Source organism: Copadichromis virginalis, linkage group LG20, assembly GCF_057382275.1.
Source record: "Copadichromis virginalis isolate Kocher_CV1m ecotype Utaka linkage group LG20, C_Virginalis_male_GT1.1, whole genome shotgun sequence".
NCBI classification, from domain to species: Eukaryota; Metazoa; Chordata; class Actinopteri; order Cichliformes; family Cichlidae; genus Copadichromis; species Copadichromis virginalis.
The window spans coordinates 24,626,571-24,638,820 of record NC_140637.1 but is presented as its reverse complement, the minus strand read 5'-3'; the positions used below and the strand labels follow the sequence as shown (position 1 = coordinate 24,638,820).

The 12,250-nt window shown below is 39.9% G+C and overlaps 2 long non-coding RNA genes across 2 annotated transcripts; both read left to right on the top strand.

Annotated features, from left to right (window-relative positions):
* Positions 1-793: 793 nt before the first annotated feature.
* LOC146684881 (uncharacterized) lies at positions 794-1,499 on the top strand. Its single transcript, XR_014917321.1, has 2 exons — positions 794-983; positions 1,064-1,499. It is a non-coding gene; the product is annotated as an uncharacterized LOC146684881 (long non-coding RNA).
* A 9,788-nt stretch (positions 1,500-11,287) lies between these two features.
* LOC146684880 (uncharacterized) lies at positions 11,288-11,993 on the top strand. The gene is made up of 2 exons (XR_014917322.1): positions 11,288-11,477; positions 11,558-11,993. It is a non-coding gene; the product is annotated as an uncharacterized LOC146684880 (long non-coding RNA).
* The last annotated feature ends 257 nt before the right edge of the window (positions 11,994-12,250 follow it).

The window sequence follows — 12,250 nt, the reverse complement described above, 5'->3', positions numbered from 1 at the left end:
AACTCTGGGTTTTCGGTTTCACAAAGCGAGTTCAGCTGCAGCCTGAGTGAGTCACTATGACGACACACTCCGTGAAGCTAACCTGCCCCCTAGCAGGTTTACTACAACTAACCCTGACTGTCTCCGCCCCTTTGTCGGAAACCTGACAGTAGGAAGTGTCGGACATGGCGTGCCACTTCCTTGAAGAGCCAGTAGATCGTGAAGCCCAAATTCTCCGCAGAGCTCTCCGCCGGGAGAGAGTGATCAGAGCGCGTTTGGACATTTTATCATTACCTGATGATTTTCTGTGTGAACGTTACCGTTTCTCAGCACAATCTATAATTTATTTGAATAACATCCTCAGGCCATATATTACGCATGTGACACATCGCGGACATGCTCTCAGTTCTGTACATATTATTTGTATTGCACTTCGGTTTCTTGCAAACGGGAGCTTTCTGTATAATATTGGTGACGCTGAGCATGTTTCCAAGGCTACCGTCTGTCGGGCAGTCAGGAATGTTACAGTTGCACTGAAACGTCTCCTGTACTCGTTTGTGGTGTTCCCCGGTCACAGACCCACAAGATTTATCAAAGAGGGATGCCACAAAATTGCAGGTATCAGGATGACCAAAACTTAATGTATGATGTGGTGATACTTGGACTACTACTTAAATTGCACATTTATTTTCAGGGTTCCCAGGCGTGATTGGCTGTACAGATGGTACTCACATTCCAATCATTGCTCTTTCAGTAAATGAAGGAGACTATGTGAACAGGAAGTCTTTCCACAGCATTAAAGTACAGGTACATAGTTCCCTGTAGCATTTCAAACTAACAAATCATTTCATTATAGTAATGGATGCTAATTTGTGTTCTCTGCACTGTGAAGATCATATGTGATGCTGCCAACATTATCACAAATGTGGAAGCCAAGCAGCCAGGCTCTGTCCATGACTCACAAATATTCCGTGAATGTACACTGAGCACAAAATTTGGACATGGTGAGTTGAGAATACTTTAAAATATATAAAGACCAATTGCTTCAGGGACATTTGAACTGAAGTGTACCCTTCTGTCTTAGGAGAGTTCACTGGCTACTTGCTTGGTGATAGGGGGTATCCATGTTTACCCTATTTGCTTACCCCTTACCCTGACCCTGAACCGGGCCCACAGCAGTGATATAATCTGGCTAATTGCAGGACAAGAGCCAGAATTGAAATGACTATCGGAATGCTTAAGGCCCGGTTCCAGTGCCTGCAAAGACTCAGGGTCACCCCAGAAAGGGCATGTGACATTATTGTGGCATGTGTGATTCTTCACAACATTGCCACAATTAGAGGAGAACACTGTCCTTCTGAACCAAACATCAGCAGTGATCCAAACCATGAACATCCTGACCCTCCCACGGACATACAAGATGGAAGCGCAGTCAGAGACACCATATGTCACAATCATTTCTTTTGACCCATCACCTCAACATGTTGAAAGAAGAATAAACAGATTTTTTGTTCAACTGGCTTTATTGGTCGCCTGTGTTTCCTGTACACAAAGTATTAAAAGATGTAAACCTCATAAAGTGTCTCTGTTGCTTCCTCCTCTGTAACAGCTGTCAATGTTTCTTCATTATTTTCCTGTAGTAAAGAAATAGACAACATTGCTGTTCTACTGTAAACTCATATAATCTGTGGAGTATTACTCACAACTGCATGTTGGTCTGGCTCAACAGGAGGCTGCACCAGATGCAGTACACCATCACCATCAACTGATAGAATATGAGGTTTATACAGGTCACTTATAACTTACAAGGGACCAAATGGCAATTAACAAACATACCAAGCACCTTACACTTCATTGTCATTATGCTCTCAAAGACAACCAAGACTGAGGGAAGGCAAAATCAGTAGGAAAATAACTTCACTACAAAATAATCCATTATGGTAAAGACTTTATCAAATGAATGAGTAGCACTGCAAAGGTGACTGTGAAGAAAGGATGTATGCACATCATGTATTATTTTGAATTTACCCCTTATGTAGGCACTTGTGTCTTGCGGGGTTATTGACTCAGAGGATGTCCCCGCAGAGATGCCTTCAGCCACAGGGCGCCCACTGTTTTGGCTGAGGGCCAACTGCTCAGCCTCTGTGAGTGGTGGTGGTGGAGGACCCCCACCTGTTTTTCGGGCCTCCGCTTTTTTTCTGTTGGCTATAACGGGTCACATTTGAGCATACAGAGTAAGCAAATATGTACTTGTAATGTGCTCAGATAATTTCAATAAGTGCTTACAGACAGAAAATTAATGTAGCCTCTAACTGCAATTGATTTACATCGGACAAACAGACCAAGCACTATGGCTCATAATACAATTACACCTTACCTGTTTGGACTATATTTTTATATTTCATTTTTACTTGCTGCCAGGAACGTTTGGGGCCTGTTGGGTTGCACCTGCGCTCACATCACAAAATAAAATGTATAAAATAACAAATAAAATAACATATGATAAAATAACGTGTTAAATGGGTGGAAATCCCTAGATCAATGTTTATATTAACACTCACGCATTGACTCTGTCGGCTATGTTTTGCCATGCATGCTTTCGCAGCTGTGGCTGTGTTACTTTTTTCCGCGGAATTTGCATGTTATCGGCATATGCTGCCATCAGAATTTCGGCCTCAAGCGCTGTGAAATACATTGACCGCGCCTTCTTTCCCTCCGTCTCCATGGTGACTCGCTTAATCTGTGCTCCGCTTATCAGGGCTTTATGTATCCTCGTGCGCGCGCTTAACTTGGGGTTAAAGCAACTCCGCGTTGATTGAACTAATTGTTATCAGCCTTTCTGAAACCGAATATTCCGAGTTGGACAGTTCGGGGTTACTCAACCGTGAGTGTCGTTTTTCACTCTGAGTTTTCCAAACCGGCTTCCTGAAACAGGGCCCAGGTCACAGAGGGAGTACCGGCAGGTGGCTTTGATGTCAACACCGTTGTGTTTGTTGTCTTCTGCTAGCGAAGATTTATGTAAATTTGACAAGCTGGATGCATTCTGTACAGTACAGGAGACACGGCACGAGTTTGACTGACAGCAGTGGTGGGCGGATCGATCCAAATATCGATAGTATCGATAACAAGTCGGCATCGGTATCAGATCGATACTAGCCTGGTGTGATCGATTCTTTACTTTGAGTTCTGCTCGTTTGCAATGCTGTGCTTTCGGCAAAGACGAAACAGCCAGGTCGCTGGACTCTCCGCTCCTGTTTCAGTGACGAGCAGGCACACTTTGCTCCCTCTCCCCCCCTCTTATGTTTTGGTGTTGCTCTGTCACGTGACGTGACTTTGACACTTTGGGGGTTGTTAAGTTGTTTACATATTAATTATATTTTTACCAGTTGTTTTTGTTGTTGAGAATTTTAATTGTAATTTTTGTATTAAAGTTTATCAACAGTATTTGTTTTAATTAATTTACTGGTTTGCGTGCACTTAAGATTTAAAAAAAAAGAAAAAAGATCACCATCACAGCAGACCCAATGGCATTTTCATGCTTCGCAGCATCATTTATTCTTACAATAATCGCACGGTTGCTGTAATAGTACATTCAACGGCTGCAGCTTTCCTGCTGCCAGCCATACACATCACCACCACCAAACCTGCAGCGGCATCGCAGAACACGCCCTGCCACATACCCTCATCGCCCGCTTCAGGCCGGGGAGCCATGTGTTCTTTCTGTAGATGTCTCTGTAAAACAGCTTTTATGTTACTGTCCGTGTTGTCAGGTGTCCAAGCTTCTCCCAGTGTGCTTTGCTGAGAAGATCCTCAGAGTTTACTGTAAGAACTCAGCGAGTCTGAGAGATGCTAAGTTCTGCTTTCAAAGCTGGTGTCACGAAAATGACTTTCTAACTGAGGTAACACTTTGTTCTGTTTGATGGCAGTGGGAGGCATTACCATGTTACAAGCAATGTAATGAGAAAATAAACAAGAAAGCTGCAGTTAAACCTGCATATCCTGTCAGAGCCTCGAGTTAGCATTACACTTTTGACCTTTTGGTTGTACTAATGAACTTGTCTGTGTCCTTATATATCTACAGGATCGAGACAGAGCAACTCCATGAAATGAAGATGGGAAACACTGAGAAATTTGTTTTTTTGTGTTACTGCAGAGATTTAAAAACAGGTAAATCGATGAACTAAAGAGGTTGGTGATTATATTGTTTATATTTATTATTAGTTATTTATACTATTTATCACACATTGTCACTATAATCAAACTATATAGCTCAACTTGGCTCAAACGTTTAGATAAAGGCTACTGTTGTGATTTGCTCATTGTGTGAAAAATCATTATTTATTATATAACAGTTCTAGATGAAAATTTTACCAAAGGATAACAGAATCTTTCTGCTGTTTCATCTTTATGTGTTTACTGCTGGTTTCTGATCAATTCAAAATAAAGTTTATTTTCTCTTTGTGTGTTATTTTTAAGTAACAGCTCTTAAAAGATAAGATGGAACAATGACACAAATAGTCTAACGAGCTCGAAAAGAAAAGTGTCTGGACTTCTTTAAGGTCCTTGAAGACATTTTACCTCTTATCCGAGAAGCTTCTTCAGTTCTAGTGTCAAATGATCCTCTACCTAATCACATTAGGTAAAAACTGGTGTAGGTCACAATCATTGTTCAGTGGGCGTCTGGGAAGGGATCCCATTCCAGGCGCCTTAACGCTCACTCACATCGTGGACCATCTGACCTCAGGAAATCACATGATAGGGTTGGGCTGGGTTTCACAATGAGCTCAACTGAAACCTTGGCTGATTGTGATCTACACCTATTTTCACACCTTGGCTCATGTGATTAGGTAGAGGATCATTAGGAGGTCCATTGTCCCTCTTGGGGGGACACTCCCACAGGGCTAAATTCTGGGACTCTCCACCATTTGACCTCATAAGTGAAGAAGCTTCTCAGATGAGAGGTGAAACGTCTTCAAGCAACTTAAAGAAGTCCAGACGCTTTTCTCTCCAAGCTCCATAGACTACGATGACCTGGATGACTGAGAACCTTCACACACCTAAGACACAAATACTATATGTTTTTAAAAATTGCATAGATTTCACTATGCTACTCATCCCCGCTGGTTACTGTTGGAAAAATCATCCATAATGCAAAACATAACAGACATTTATAGCAGTTCACATTGTATCTGATTTCCGATCCCTAGTGATGCTCATGCAGGAGTGGAGTTTAGGTAATAATTATTATTGTTCAGAGAGATCAAGCCCATATGTTGTTAGCCCCTTTGCCACAGCTGAGATTTAGAGACGCCAGAAACCTTTGTATAGTTTTTGGGAAACGAGAGATTACAAGAACTGTGTTTAAGAGAGGCTGCACAGTGTCACAGGACAGTCACAAAAGCTGTTGGCACAATTTAGATGGTTGTGCTCCAACTTACTAGCAAACCAGGTGCACTGCAGTCACTAAGTTGAGAAGAATCTTTATAACACATGTATCAGACCACATATGTTTGTATAACATGTTTGTGTTAGAAAATTTCAATATTCCTTTGTTTTGTGGCTGGAGTTCACTTACAAGCTACTGGCCAAAGCTAGTGAATGCCAGGTGCTGGATCAGTAAAGTGTGTGGTGCTGACATGACATGCTATTGAATGAAACATTCAGATTAGCTTCTATTAGAATCTCTGAATATAATATTTTTAACTGCTTTGCCAGCACTCTACTTCCCTGTTTAAATACTTATTTAATTGATTTTATTTGAAAATAAAATATACAATATTAACATAATGTTCCCAATTGATGCATTCTACCAGAGTTAGCTTAAAGCTCATTTCTATCTGGAGTCGATAGAATTTCCTGCAAGGGAAATTCTTGTGTTACAGCAACATGATAAATCTTAAAAAATTAAAGTGGCACAGGTGCTTGTTAAGGGCCTTATACTAGATACATACACACAAACCAGTGATTAAAAAAAAAATACTAATCAAAGTTAAAATTAAGTTAGTTAAAAACAGAAAAACTAAGGCTGATATTGTGTATGAGAGCAAGTTGCTATACATCGATGCAACTGTTATAGCCCAAATTTTAATAATATGTATGCATTAAGTCCATAGTAACTACATAAATTGCAAAAAAGTGCAAAAAAACTACAAAAAAATTACCCCCCCCCCCCTTTTTTTTTTTTTGACATATATATATTTCTAGTTGGAGAAATTTAAGAGGTTTATCCCTCAAAACTGTAAATACAAAAAAGTTGCACAAAATAGTTTCCAACAACAGGAAATTTATTTTGAGTGTCTTCATAGTTTTATTTTTGAAATACACTCATTTTTATATATTGCAGGAAAAACGAAAAATAAATCTTATAATCTAAGTTTACAAAAAAACAGCATGTGCATCAAAATAAACTATTTCCAGCAGAGCAATTTGAGTTCTAAGCATCCCAGAAACGATACAGAAAAGCACAATGTCAAATATAACTTTTAAAAACACCAGCATAGGCTTATAAGGCCCTGAAGGTTAAAAAACAAAAACAAAAAACAAAAAACCCTACATTTTTCACATCACTTCTTGTTTTGGGCAGGTAATGGCGGACACGAGATAGCGCTGACGTCTATTCCAACAAAGGAAGTGTTATGAACAGCTGATCGGATCGGCAAAGTGTGTTTCTGGAATATTATGTTTTTGTTGCTGCAAGCACTTTTTATGCAGTTTTTACAAAGCTGTATGTGGAAGGAAACCGTGACCTAGGACAAGCTGATGGCATCAGATGTAACTCCTCTGGTTTCATATGCAAAAAAAATTATTGCGCTAGCTTACGTGGTTGCAGAGCTACCGGGATTTAAAAATAGTTATGCAAAACGGAGCGTGCCCGCTCTGACCAGTTAGGGTTAAATGTACAAATGACTTGTTTAAAACACGTGTATAAGCTCAAACATTTGGGAAAACAAAACGTAACAAAGTTGGACATACATAATCCATGAACCCAAACAAAAATGCAGTAGATGAACTGGACACACTGGATGAACACAACAAGATCCTTGAGTGATTGTTCTGCAAGTATTTCTTTTTTTTGTACTCAAGTTTTACTCCTCATAATCACTTATTTGGTTTCATTTCTGGTTGTGCAATCGGACACAACTTAATGATACTTTTGATGAATATTTTTGTAGCCATTTAATCATGTAAACAAAATGGGAAGAGAAACTGTAGAAAACTAAAGTAAATAAGACATTTTCTATACGTTTTAATTGGGTACGCAGATAAGTTACACAAAAATACTCAAGTGTGTTGTAACAGGAAGTGATACTATACTGCAGAGAGAGCGAACAGCCTCTTATTTATGACAGTGTTATTTGGGTGATCATTGACAAGCTTTGCTGTTGAAGCAGCAACACCTGTATGAGTGCACTGTAACATTAAGCTATAGAGAACACCAGAAAGTTTTCGTTCTATCCTGTCTGCAGTAGACAAGTTGGCAAATATAACATTAGAAGATGATATCAGATAATAATCTAGAAAGACATTATTACTATCAGACTGAAGAAGTTATTTGGATGAGTGACTAAACATTTCTCCCACTGAAAAGGCTACATCAGAACGAACTGAATGATCTTGTTGGGATTTCCTTACCTGGATTGTTGAGCCTACATCAGCACATTATTATTAGTATAATTATTTTTAGAGGTGCTGTAAGGAGACTGAGTGGTGCTTAAATATCCCCCAAGAGAGTCTAAACTCGCCTATGGTTTCAGACTCAGACACGCAAGATTTAGAAATCCAGAATTCAGCAGCTACACATTGGACAAGGCCTTCGGAGAGGTTTCATTTAACACCACTCTTGATGAATTGATGCATATTGTAATTTTCTTTATTAAAAAAAACAATTTACCATAGCTTGTGCATTTAAGTGCATTTTTTGATGTCAACCTCTAGTACGAGTTGGATAATGTAAAAAGAGAAATGATAATACATGAATATGCTGTGAGTCCAAGCATTAAATGTACAAATGACTTGTTTAAAACACGTGTATAAGCTCAAACATTTGGGAAAACAAAATGTAACAAAGTTGGACATACATAATCCATGAACCCAAACAAAAATGCAGTAGATGAACTGGACACACTGGATGAACACAACACGAAGATCCTTGAGTGATTGTTCTGCAAGTATTTCTTTTTTTGTACTCAAGTTTTACTCCTCATAATCACTTTTTTGGTTTCATTTCTGGTTGTGCAATCGGACACAACTTAATGATACTTTTGATGAATATTTTTGTAGCCATTTAATCATGTAAACAAAATGGGAAGAGAAACTGTAGAAAACGAAAGTAAATAAGACATTTTCTATACGTTTTAATTGGGTACGAGTTACACAAAAATACTCAGGTGTGTTGTAACAGGAAGTGATACTATACTGCAGAGAGAGCGAACACCAAGTAACAGCCTCTTATTTATGACAGTGTTATTTAGGTGATCATTGACAAGCTTCGCTGTTGAAGCAGCAACACCTGTGTGAGCACACTGTAACATTAAGCTATAGAGAACACCAGAAAGTTTCATTCTATCCTGTCTGCAGTAGACAAGTTGGCAAATATAACATTAGAAGATGATATCAGATAATAATCTAGAAAGACATTATTACTATCAGACTGAAGAAGTCATTTGGATGAGTGACTAAACATTTCTCCCACTGAACCGCTGGACTCCTGGCACCAGGGAGTCATTCACAGGGTCACATCTTGACACACACACATCCCTACACGACACACAGACAAGGTACTTTTTTCTCACATGTATACCATGTAGACGTCATATGTTAATGAACTTATGCATATTCATGTAATATTAAATCCAGTTATTTGTATTCTTCAACAGCAAAGAAAGACACGGCTCAAAGTGGTCTAAGTCAAAAAATGATCTTTAATTTGACATATTCCGGAATATGGAGACTGAGCAGACACACAAACACGCCAGCCCAAGTCTCAAGCAAAAGCAGGAAACCTGATTATTTATATACTTCCTCTAGACGTCACACACTTTAAGTTTCGATACAAACAACTTCTTATATGTCAGTACCTTTATTTATTAATATACTGGTACAGCTGCACACGGACTTCCTGTTTTTCAGTCTGGCTGAACACTTAGTTTATGAGTCAAAAGTGGCCTTGCTTTACAAGCCTTTATTACTAAAATACATAAAACAATATAATCAGAAAATAAGCGCTAACAATATATGTTTATTCCTTAACAGTAACCACAATAAAGAGCAGTGCTACGAGGGAGCAGACGAGAGCAACTGGGGTCAAGCGAAGGAACGGCTCTCGTCACAGTCCTCTACCTCGTGCACGAGTAACACAAAGAACTTTGGTGACTTGCATCTTGCTTTTGCTGTTGTAGTAGAATTGTCTCGTTCCAGTAGTGGGTCTGTGCCAGACAGACCCATCAACGGTATATCATGTTTAGGTGGAAACTAGCGAACGAACTTCCTGCTAACTTCTAACTCCGTTAAATTTAATAAATTCTGTTTTCATGGATGCCTAAGTTAAACTTAATTGTTACACCTGGTAAAGGAGCAGTGCCGATCATTTTATTAAAAATGAAAGAATTTAGACAGTTTTTAACTCTCAGTGATGCCGCAGTGTCCGTTTGACTTTGGGACCTGAAGAGGATGGATTTTTGGACCCAGATTACTCCGCAAGGCTCGTGACTACGGCAGCCGTAATGCTCCGACAATCCATCAAGAGGTACGGCTTCGTAGCTTACCAAAGTCGTACTAAAACATTTTTTGACAGATATTTGAGCATTGTGTACCACATAAAATCGGTTCGAGATCAGTAAGGATAACCAGAATTCATACACAAGGAGCACCGGATTATAAGGGAAACTGTTGATTTTTGAGAAAATTAACGGATTATAAGTGCGCCTTAAAGTGCGAAAAATGCAGTACATATGACTTGTTAAAAACACGTGTATGAACTCAAACATTTGGTAAAACAAAACGGAACGAAGTTGGACATAAATAATCCATGAACCCAAACAGAAATGCAGTAGATGAATTGGACCCACTGGTTAACACAACACGAAGATCCTTGAGTGATTGTTCTGTAAGTATTTCTTTGTTTTGTACTCAGTTATACTTAATTATACTTCCAGGACCCCCGTGTGTGGCAGCCTGTTACAGCAGCTCCGCTCATTCTGAGTTTCTTTCTTTCTCATCTTTATTTTCTCGCAATTTTTTATAATTAAAGTATTAGCAATTAGACTCTGCAATCATGTTCTACCGTCTTGTGCTAGTCTTGGTCGTTTTTGTCTGTTTTTTTCCACTTTTTTCATGTTAGGAGGGAGTGCCATCGCCCGAGAAGGAGACGTTATAGACCATCTCTCCCTTCTGTAATCATTGGAAACGTGAAATCTTTGGCCAATAAGATGGATGAGCTCACGTTGCTAACCAGGGCCCTGTTTCAGGAAGCCGGTTTAGTGCAAACTCTGAGTAAGTATACCCTGAGTTAACGAAAACTCTGGGTTTTCGGTTTCACAAAGCGAGTTCAGCTGCAGCCTGAGTGAGTCACTATGACGACACACTCCGTGAAGCTAACCTGCCCCCTAGCAGGTTTACTACAACTAACCCTGACTGTCTCCGCCCCTTTGTCGGAAACCTGACAGTAGGAAGTGTCGGACATGGCGTGCCACTTCCTTGAAGAGCCAGTAGATCGTGAAGCCCAAATTCTCCGCAGAGCTCTCCGCCGGGAGAGAGTGATCAGAGCGCGTTTGGACATTTTATCATTACCTGATGATTTTCTGTGTGAACGTTACCGTTTCTCAGCACAATCTATAATTTATTTGAATAACATCCTCAGGCCATATATTACGCATGTGACACATCGCGGACATGCTCTCAGTTCTGTACATATTATTTGTATTGCACTTCGGTTTCTTGCAAACGGGAGCTTTCTGTATAATATTGGTGACGCTGAGCATGTTTCCAAGGCTACCGTCTGTCGGGCAGTCAGGAATGTTACAGTTGCACTGAAACGTCTCCTGTACTCGTTTGTGGTGTTCCCCGGTCACAGACCCACAAGATTTATCAAAGAGGGATGCCACAAAATTGCAGGTATCAGGATGACCAAAACTTAATGTATGATGTGGTGATACTTGGACTACTACTTAAATTGCACATTTATTTTCAGGGTTCCCAGGCGTGATTGGCTGTACAGATGGTACTCACATTCCAATCATTGCTCTTTCAGTAAATGAAGGAGACTATGTGAACAGGAAGTCTTTCCACAGCATTAAAGTACAGGTACATAGTTCCCTGTAGCATTTCAAACTAACAAATCATTTCATTATAGTAATGGATGCTAATTTGTGTTCTCTGCACTGTGAAGATCATATGTGATGCTGCCAACATTATCACAAATGTGGAAGCCAAGCAGCCAGGCTCTGTCCATGACTCACAAATATTCCGTGAATGTACACTGAGCACAAAATTTGGACATGGTGAGTTGAGAATACTTTAAAATATATAAAGACCAATTGCTTCAGGGACATTTGAACTGAAGTGTACCCTTCTGTCTTAGGAGAGTTCACTGGCTACTTGCTTGGTGATAGGGGGTATCCATGTTTACCCTATTTGCTTACCCCTTACCCTGACCCTGAACCGGGCCCACAGCAGTGATATAATCTGGCTAATTGCAGGACAAGAGCCAGAATTGAAATGACTATCGGAATGCTTAAGGCCCGGTTCCAGTGCCTGCAAAGACTCAGGGTCACCCCAGAAAGGGCATGTGACATTATTGTGGCATGTGTGATTCTTCACAACATTGCCACAATTAGAGGAGAACACTGTCCTTCTGAACCAAACATCAGCAGTGATCCAAACCATGAACATCCTGACCCTCCCACGGACATACAAGATGGAAGCGCAGTCAGAGACACCATATGTCACAATCATTTCTTTTGACCCATCACCTCAACATGTTGAAAGAAGAATAAACAGATTTTTTGTTCAACTGGCTTTATTGGTCGCCTGTGTTTCCTGTACACAAAGTATTAAAAGATGTAAACCTCATAAAGTGTCTCTGTTGCTTCCTCCTCTGTAACAGCTGTCAATGTTTCTTCATTATTTTCCTGTAGTAAAGAAATAGACAACATTGCTGTTCTACTGTAAACTCATATAATCTGTGGAGTATTACTCACAACTGCATGTTGGTCTGGCTCAACAGGAGGCTGCACCAGATGCAGTACACCATCACCATCAACTGATAGAATAT